Source organism: Aegilops tauschii, chromosome 5 (assembly GCF_002575655.3).
Source record: "Aegilops tauschii subsp. strangulata cultivar AL8/78 chromosome 5, Aet v6.0, whole genome shotgun sequence".
Classification (NCBI taxonomy): domain Eukaryota; kingdom Viridiplantae; phylum Streptophyta; class Magnoliopsida; order Poales; family Poaceae; genus Aegilops; species Aegilops tauschii.
The window spans coordinates 215,484,439-215,493,381 of record NC_053039.3 but is presented as its reverse complement, the minus strand read 5'-3'; the positions used below and the strand labels follow the sequence as shown (position 1 = coordinate 215,493,381).

Here is an 8,943-nt window from a genome sequence, read left to right as displayed (position 1 = left end):
GCCCTATATAGGCACGGTGTGATCCAAATAACTATTCTAATTCCAGGATTAGAATAGTGTTGTCATATATATATATATAAGGCTGGACTATTTTGTTACTAGTAACAGAATAATATTCTGTTACAATAATATTCTGTTACTCTCGAGCCCGTTCCTGATTTCCGAACCGGTATAGGTATTACTAGTCTTTCCCTAATCGTAAAGCACGGGTTGAGTATCTCGGGTTCGCCGTCGTGTTTTTTTAATGAAAAGGTCCCTGTAGTTTTTGGAATTCAACCCGCAGTACAGATTGAACCGGTATGAATAAAGGGGAAAAAAGGCAGCCACGCTCTGCCTCGCGACGCTCCGCCCCACCCCACCCACCTCCTGCCACGCCCTGCGCGCCGCCGGCCGCCTCCTGCCCGGCCCCGCGCAGCATCACCGCGCGCCGTCGGCCGCCTTCTTCCTCCAATCCCACCTCCTCCTCACCCGCGGATTTCTTCTCTGTTCACGGCTCCCCTCCACCAATTGGTCGTGACCTCGCGGGAGGCAGAGGATGGGGTGCGCCGCTGGCGTCCGGCTCCGGAGCTCGAGCGGGCCGATCTGCGCAGAGGCAGAGGATGGGATGGTGTGCTGCGCTCGAGACGAGGGGGCTCGAGTAAGGGGATTGGAGGGTGGCGCCGGCGGGCTCGCGGACGGGGTTGGAGAGGGCGGGTGCCAGCAAGATTGAGGCCGGGGATGGAGAGGGCGGGGGTCGGCGAGCTGGAGGTTGAGGATGGGAAGAGGCGGCGCTGCCGGCGGCCACGAGTGGAGGAGGGCACGCAGCTCCTCTCGCCATGTGTAGATACAGTACTATTTTACAGGCGCAGACAGGAAGGCAGTACATTGTTCTTGCGGTAGGCTGACGCATTTGATTTGCCGATTGCCATCTAGGAAGGGCTGGTTCTACTGCTAGATGTCGGCCCGTCGATGCACTGGGAGCTGCAGGAAGTCGAGAATGTCTGCACCACCCTTGTGCGCAAGAAGGCAAGCAACACAAGGAGCGGCGATGGCCGCTGCCTGAGCCTGGTGTTCTTTTTGTTGAGAATCCCTGAGCCCGGTGGTGATTATCGCGAGAACCAGGACAACGGAAGCCGGGTGGCATCGCTGGTCAGTGTAAAACGGGTTTAAACTTGGCGAAGCCATTGAACAACACTCTTGCTTTTTTTCTGTTAGGACCTTTTATCAATCATTGAGCCACGCCAAGTTTTTGAGATGGTAATGAAGCCTGCCACATTAAATTTGTCCCTCCCCTTGGTTCTTTGTTATTTATTCTTTTGAATTCCTGAAATTTCTCTGCAAAATAAGTCTTGCTTTTCCAGAAGATTGAACTGTTTCTTTTCAGCTACGATCATCTAATCTCATATATGTGTTCGTTTGAACTTATTTACTCTTTTGACTGTTGATTTGGTTTGCTTTGCCTGAAGATTGAACTGTTTCTTTTTACTGTTGATTTATGAACTCCAAGTACTGATGTGCATAATTAAGCATCTGTTCATCAGGTGTCTTTGTATATGGACAAGTCTGCAGGGGTTTGCCAGTCGGACTTCCATGATTGCAAATTGTCGTTCCTGCAAATTATATGTGATCACGATCTTTTTGTCGAGATGACTGGTATGTATCCCGCTGTAAATTCATGGACTACCAACCTAGGGAACTATAAATATTCCAGTTTGCCAAACTATTTTAATAGACCAGCAATATTGTTCGGAGACTTTGGTCCTCCTCCACAGCGGGATGCGACCTCCCTGGAGCAGCGGGTCAGGCGCATCGTCGGAGGGGGAGAAGATCTTGTTATCTACAGCAACGTTGAGTGAACCGCCGTCAAACTGAAGCGCGCCTCCTGTAGCTGCGACCCTGTGTTGGCCCTGCCCGCGTACGTCCGCTAAGACCGGAAACAGAGCAGAAAAGGAGTTCAAATGACCTCTCTCTGTTTTTCCTCCCTCTGGGAGGGCGTTGCAGGAGCAGTTAAGGCATGCGGAGGTTTGAAAATTGCGCAGGTGGCGGCCTAAGGGTGGCACGGCGTACAATCCCTCTACTGTCATTTTATATCTCTGAATTTTTTTTGCTGCATGCGCAGGTGTTTCAGGCAGAAACAGTAATAGCATCGACTAGGAGGAACAAGACAAGAACCAGCGACTGCTGCCATTGCTGGCTAAGCTAGCTGCTACGATGCCCGCTTCTCTTTGCAACGGCCAAAGCACACAACAATCCATAGTTTGGTGAATTTTTTCTCCCCACTTTGGTCACTTGGGACGGGTTGTGGGCAACAGCAGTTTAGAAGAATCGGTAGTAGAGACGTGAATGTTAAAGCCAATGGGCTAGAAAACTATAAGGATACTTGATTTGTTTCCATGTCTACCTTTCAGTATTCAGCCTTGCGAGAAAAGGTGCCTCAGGATAGAAGCTTGACATAGGTGTGGCCTTGAATGCCAGGATTTTATGAGTAGCCTGACTCTTCTGTTCTCATTACAGAATCAGAATTCAAAAGATCAATGGAAGTTTGCTTATGAAAGTAAAACATCAATGTACTAATGCATTTCAAGTTTTCAACAGGAGAGTACTTTCTGATGTTTTAATGACCAAGTATTATTGATCTTGAGGTGTGTTATTGATCTCCGTTGCTAAATAGATGGTGTTTTTTGTTACTTTGTGAAGAAGCATTGCATGCAAGACACCATAGAAAAAAACTGCTGCCAATCGCAGCTTGATGGGGCTTGTTGCGCCTCTGGAACACGTAGCCGCTAACAAAGAGCAGCTCGAAGGTTTGAACAAATGTACATATTGAAATTTAGAGTTCCAACAGTACATATGTGCAAGAGTGTAATGTTCACTTGGAACTTGCTCGTGATGGAGACGTTCCACAAAAAAAAGTGAAGACGACCTGAAACTTCATGAGATAATTTAGTAATTCGGTCTGGTCAGTACATTTCTGCATAAACAAAAAAATATCCAATCAAAGCACATTGGCTTATGATGTTTTTTTGTGTGGGAGTTTTATGATGTATTTTTTGTTAGTACATCGTTTCATTAATGATATTGGATGAGGGGAACAAAAAACATGTGCATATGTAGCTCACTGCCATTGATTAATTTACTGAAAATTGAATCTATAATCAAGACAATGAGTTAGTTCTAGACATGCAAAATTATGAATTAAATTTTTATTAAACCTACAACTTGAAAATTCTGATTTTATATCATATGTGATGTTGTAATAGGAGAGGATTGGACACTCTTCTATCTGATAATGGATTGTTTCCAAGAATGGATCTTGGTACTTTTGAACAATTTTATACTATTGTTTTGCTATTTGCAAAGTTGTTTGATTTGTATGCGCAAACATATTTGTTCGAGTGTTAATTAGTTTTATAGGTTTTCAAGCACATGTTTATTTATTTTGCCGCTACTCACGTCGACCCCAAGAAGTCCATCTATGTGTGCATGGGCGATACAGATAGTGCGGAGAAGGAATCATGTGCGAGATCACTGGTCAATCTGGTCCAGAACATCAAATGCCGACGTCCATGGCGCAAGGCAGTGCTTTTCCGAGCAAGCAACCTAGCAAGTGCATCGGTGATCAATGGTTTGTTTGAACAACATAATGTGCGATTATACTCGGCTTATATATTGGGTTAGGGGTAGGTGGTAATATTTTACTCTCGTTGCAACGCATGAGAACTGAAATAGATCATGACGAACATTGTTAGGGTACGTCCAAATTTCATGGTCAAAAAAGAAATACTCAATGTAGTCTTATTTTTGACGTTTTGCAAAATTTGGATTAAAGAAGTGCTGCATGTTGGCAAGTAGAGCAGGTTTTAATTTTTCGCCTGGTGCAATGCACGAGCATTTGTACTAGTAATAAGAAAAAAAAAGGAAAAGATCGGGATCAGTGGGATACGCTGCGTTAAAACTAGATATGAGCAAAGCTTACGATCGTGTTGAATGGAATTTCCTGGAAAGGATACTTGGTCAATTGGGCTTCTGTGAGAGTTTTGTATAACTTAACTCCAAGTGTATCAGATCAGTTACATATAAATTCAAGGTTAATTCCACATACACTGACATCATGGTTTCTGGAAGGGGTTTGCGTCAGGGTGATCACGTATCCCCGTACTTATTTTTATTATGCGCGGAAGGTCTCTCAGCTCTACTTCATCAAGCGGAATTTGCAGGCCGGATTAAAGGCGTTAAAGTGGCACCAACGGCACCCACTGTCACCCACTTTTTTTTTGCAGATGATTCCCTAATGTTTTTTTGAAGCTTCTCGGGAGGGAGCAACGGAGATCAGTAGGATTCTACAAGTGTATGAGGCAGGGTCTGGTCAAATGGTGAATCGGGATAAATCCACAATTATGTTCAGTCGGAATACTAAAAGTGCGGACAAGGATATAGTCATGAATATTTTGGGTTTGCAGCAAGAAACAACATGAGGGAAATACCTAGGGCTACCATTGTATATTGGCCGGTCAGTTACACAGTGTTTCGAATACATAAAGGATCGGCTTTGGGCTCGAATACAAGGCTGGTTAGAACATTTTCTATCCATGAAAGGCAAGGAGATTTTGGTTAAATCCGTTGCTCAAGCTATTCCGGCGTATGCTATGGGATGTTTTGATTTAACTAAAGAGCTTTGTGAAGAGCTTAGTAAGATGATTTGCAAGTATTGGTGGTCGCAACAAAGTGATGAGAACAAGATGCATTGGTTGGGATGGGATAAAATGAAGCTTCCAAAAGAACAAGATGGTCTTGGTTTCCGAGATCTCTATTCTTTTAATTTGTCAATGCTCGCACGTCAAGCTTGGCGACTTCTTCAAGCTCCTGAGTCACTTTGTGCTAGAGTGTTGCAAGCAAAATATTATCCTGGTAGTAACATCCTCTCTGTTGTTTCGACGCCTAATATGAGCTATACTTGGAGAAGTATTCTCAAGGGTCTCGCTATTGTAAGAGAGGGGTATATTTGACGAGTTGGCTCGGGGGAAAGCATCGATATCTGGATAGACCCGTGGTTGCCGCGAAAAATGTCAAGACATACGCTGTCACAACAAGGAACACACTTGCTCACACATGTCTCCGAGCTGATTGAGCCAAACACACATACATGGGATGAGGGGCTTGTAAGGCAGACTTTCCTTCCGATGGAGGCAAGTGTTATTCTTTCAATACCGGTGTTTGAACGGCATGACGATTTCATTGCATGGCATTTTGACGCAAAGGGGCTCTTCTCTGTAAAGTCTGCTTATCGTGTGCACACAGATATGATGATGAGACAATCAAACATCAGTCAAGGAGATAGCGTCGTCGGGTCAGGGTGGGGAAAGTCAGTGTGGGTTGCTATTTGGAAAATGCACTGCCCAGGGAAAGTACATCATTTTATGTGGAGATTCGGACATAATAGTCACCGCTAAATATGAATATTGCTAGGCGGGGTGTGGAGTTGGATACGCGTTGTGTGGTGTGCAATGAATATTTTGAAGATGGTGGACATTTCTTTTTCCGCAGTTAGAGCTATGTGGCGAGCGACCGATCTGGAAAACGAAAGGATAAATATTATGCAGGCTCCCACGTTGTTGGAGGTGCTAGAGAGGATTATGACATTTCCTGAGCAAAAGAAACTAAAAGTAATTTGTCTCCTGTGGCGCTGGTGATCTGAACGCAATAGAAGAAGACATGGGGAGGATACGACTTTGCCGCCGGAATTTGCAAGACAAATATCAATGCTTACTGAAGAATGGATTCAGTTCCATTCTCCACCTACCAGACCCCCGAAAGTGCAGATCAATCAGTGGGAACCCCCTCCACAGGACTGGGTTATGTTGAATTTTGATGCTTCTTTCATTGGGGGCTTGGGAACTGGTGGGTGGGGCTGTATAGCGAGAGATGCAGCCGGCGATGTCTTATATGCTGCAGCTGGCCTCTTGGTGGATGTGTCTGATCCATTGCATGCGAAAGCACTTGCTTTAATTAGAACCATCAATTTTGCAGAGAATTTTGGTATGGGCCGGGTGATATTTATGACAGATTGTCTACCTTTGAAGCAAGCCATAGATGACAATAATGTAGATCTTTCACAGCTGGGGAGTCCTTTTCATGAGACCAAGTATACAGATAGGTTTCATTCAATTTAAGCTAGTTTAGAAATCACGTGAATGTAATATGCCTGCGCATAAACTAGCTAGTTTTGGTTCTAGGATGGTGAGGGGTAGTGAGCGTATTTGGCTCAATGATTTACCTCCTGATGTACTCAGTGCCGTGGCCGGTGATTTAACCGTGTCACGTGTGGCCGCTCCGCCTCCGCCGCCCTGCGCCCCATCTCGCGCCGAGCCCCACCGTCTCCCCTGGCTCCGGCCGCCGCCCCGTGCCCCACCTTCTCCCCTGGATCCGGCCGCGGCACGGCGCCCCACCTTCTCCCTGGCTCCGGCCGACGCCCCGCGCCCCACCTTCTACCCCCTGGCTCCGGCCGCCGCGCCGAGCCCCACCGTCTCCCCTGGCTCCGGCCGCCGCCCCGTGCCCACCTTCTCCCCTGGATCCGGCCGCGGCACAGCGCCCCACCTTCTCCCTGGCCCCGGCCGACGCCCCGCGCCCCAGCTTCTACCCCCGGCTCCGGCCGACGGCCGTCGCCCCACGCCTCACCTTCTCCCTCGGCTCCGGCCGTCGCCCGACGCCCCACCTTCTCCATCGGCTCCGGTCGCCGCCCAATCCCCCCCCATCTCGTGCCCCTGGCCGCGCCCCATCTCGTGCCCCTGGCCGCGCCCCATCCCCAACCCCAGCGCCGACCGCCCCCATCCGCAGCGCGCCTGCCGCCCCCATCCCCAGTGCGCCAACCCCCAGGTCGCCACCTGCCTCATCGCGACGCCGTCCACTTGCCCTTCCTCATGGCTTCTCCCAGCCATGGCGAGCGCCTCCTCCCTGCTCCAAGCTCGCTGCAGACTACACAGAGCCGCCAGCCCCGGCCGCCTCCCGTGCAGTACAACGCCGCCCCTGTACAAGGTTCAAAGACCTTATAGTGAGAAGGAAGGGAGATGCTAAGGTCCGGCAGCTTCCTCGTTGCCATCCTGGTACAGCGTGTGTCCCTTGTTCATCCTGTGCCATTCATTTTACTAACTAGCAGCAGTATAACCTCCGACTGCACAATTTTTCATATAAGTTCTAAAATTTCTAGAGCTTCAGTCGAACTATGTTGCTTCTGTGATTATCCGTACACAGAAAATCACACTGAAGATTGTTTTGTTCTCTGAACCTAAACACATTTGTTCTTTGAGCTTAAATGCATTTATTCTCTGAACATAAACGGGTTGGCTCTCTGAATTTAAGTGTGTGCGCTCTGTGTGTATTGGAGCATTACATATATTCAGTTTTGATGTTGGATTGGATCATCGTAGTGACTGTTGAGCTTACTTTTCGGCGCAGGTCGTGGCTTTGATGCGGCACACCTCGCACTGCTTCTCCTCGCTGGACTAGTCGACCTGCAAGAGATCAACTCAAACAAAAATTACCCAAGGTGAAACTAAACTGAAATAGTGATGCTTGATGAAAGCCTTCTGCTGCCTACAAGTTAAGAAAATCCGATCCCAATATCGTGTCTGTGTTTATGTCAGTAAATAGATACTTGAAATACGCCGAATATTGAGTTCTTCTTGCAGAGGGGCTGACGCTACTTCTTATACCAAGATTTTGATTCTGCCATGTAGTTTTTCTCTTTTCTTTTGTGGGGAAAAAACCCCGAATGGAGTCATGCAGCATAAAACCACCTTGTAGGCTTTTTTTTGTTTTTTTAGTTACATCATACAGCTCACCTTGTAGGATTTAGCGCGCCCTACCGCGCGTCCTCCATCGAACGGTCGGACTTCCTGTCCTCCGGTCCTCCCTCTCCACCACCCTAGGATCTGAATCGCCGTCCCAGTCCAACACCATGGCGTCGGGGTGGTCGAGGTCAAGGCTGCCGACTTCCTATTTCCTGTGTAGCTCGTCGTCGCCCCACTACAACTTCCACCGCCATGCGCAGCCATCCAACCTAAGGGCCCAGTGGTCGCATTAGTGTCGGTGTATCTTACTGTAAAGTGTAATGGGCCAACAAATTATTTCATGTTTCTGATCAAGGTTGCTTGCTTGATCGAATTTTAATTAAATCTGATCTGCATGATGCATAATTAAGGCGAACCATTTTTCCATGTCATCATGTCTCTGCTACCATGTTTTTTTTAGAAGACTGCTGCCATGATTTCATACACTAGAATGGTTGAAAAAGTTGTTTCCTAGATTTTAGTTATTGGATTAAATATAAAGACTGCATGTGTAATCTCCACATGCAGGAGGCAGTGGCCTTGTGCGTCGAAGAACGACGTTGACCTTCCTGTAGAATTTGTTGCTTGTTGGCCTATACGTGTTTTTAATGCCTGTGAAGCATGAGACAACACACACAACAGTTCAGTTCACACTCAGATCAGTGTCTTATTTTATTTCAGTTCAAATTTATAGCAAAAGTACTCTTAGACTACATTACAAGTACTAATAACTTTCTACGAACACACATCGGGCTCTACTGCTGCTGCTCGACTCTAAGTCGCTTCATCTCTAATTGTTGTTGTGATGCTAAGGTTTTGATTTAGAGAAAACAAAGAACAGAAAGGAAAAAGAAATCATGCTTTTCTATTGTTGTGATTTTGTTTTGTTGGCCTCAACTTGTTCGTTAGAATGCCTACAACAACTGGCAGTGACGAACATGACAGGCCCCTCCAGACGACCTCCTCTGGTTTGGCCTTTCGTCAACGGAGAAAATAAGACTGATGTGGTGCTCCTGTTGGCTGTACTCTGGAGAAGAGTTAACAGAAAGTTGCAGCAAAGAACAAAAAAGAAGAAAAAATATAGGGTTGCAGTTTAAAGAAGTTGGGAATTAAAAGTTCAAGTTGTGCTAATTGTCGC

The 8,943-nt window shown here is 46.8% G+C and overlaps 1 long non-coding RNA gene across 1 annotated transcript; it reads left to right on the top strand.

Annotated features, from left to right (window-relative positions):
* Positions 1 to 344: 344 nt before the first annotated feature.
* On the top strand, positions 345 to 2,407 carry LOC120964469 (uncharacterized). The gene is made up of 3 exons (XR_012184497.1): positions 345 to 1,632; positions 1,712 to 2,018; positions 2,099 to 2,407. It is a non-coding gene; the product is annotated as an uncharacterized lncRNA (long non-coding RNA).
* The last annotated feature ends 6,536 nt before the right edge of the window (positions 2,408 to 8,943 follow it).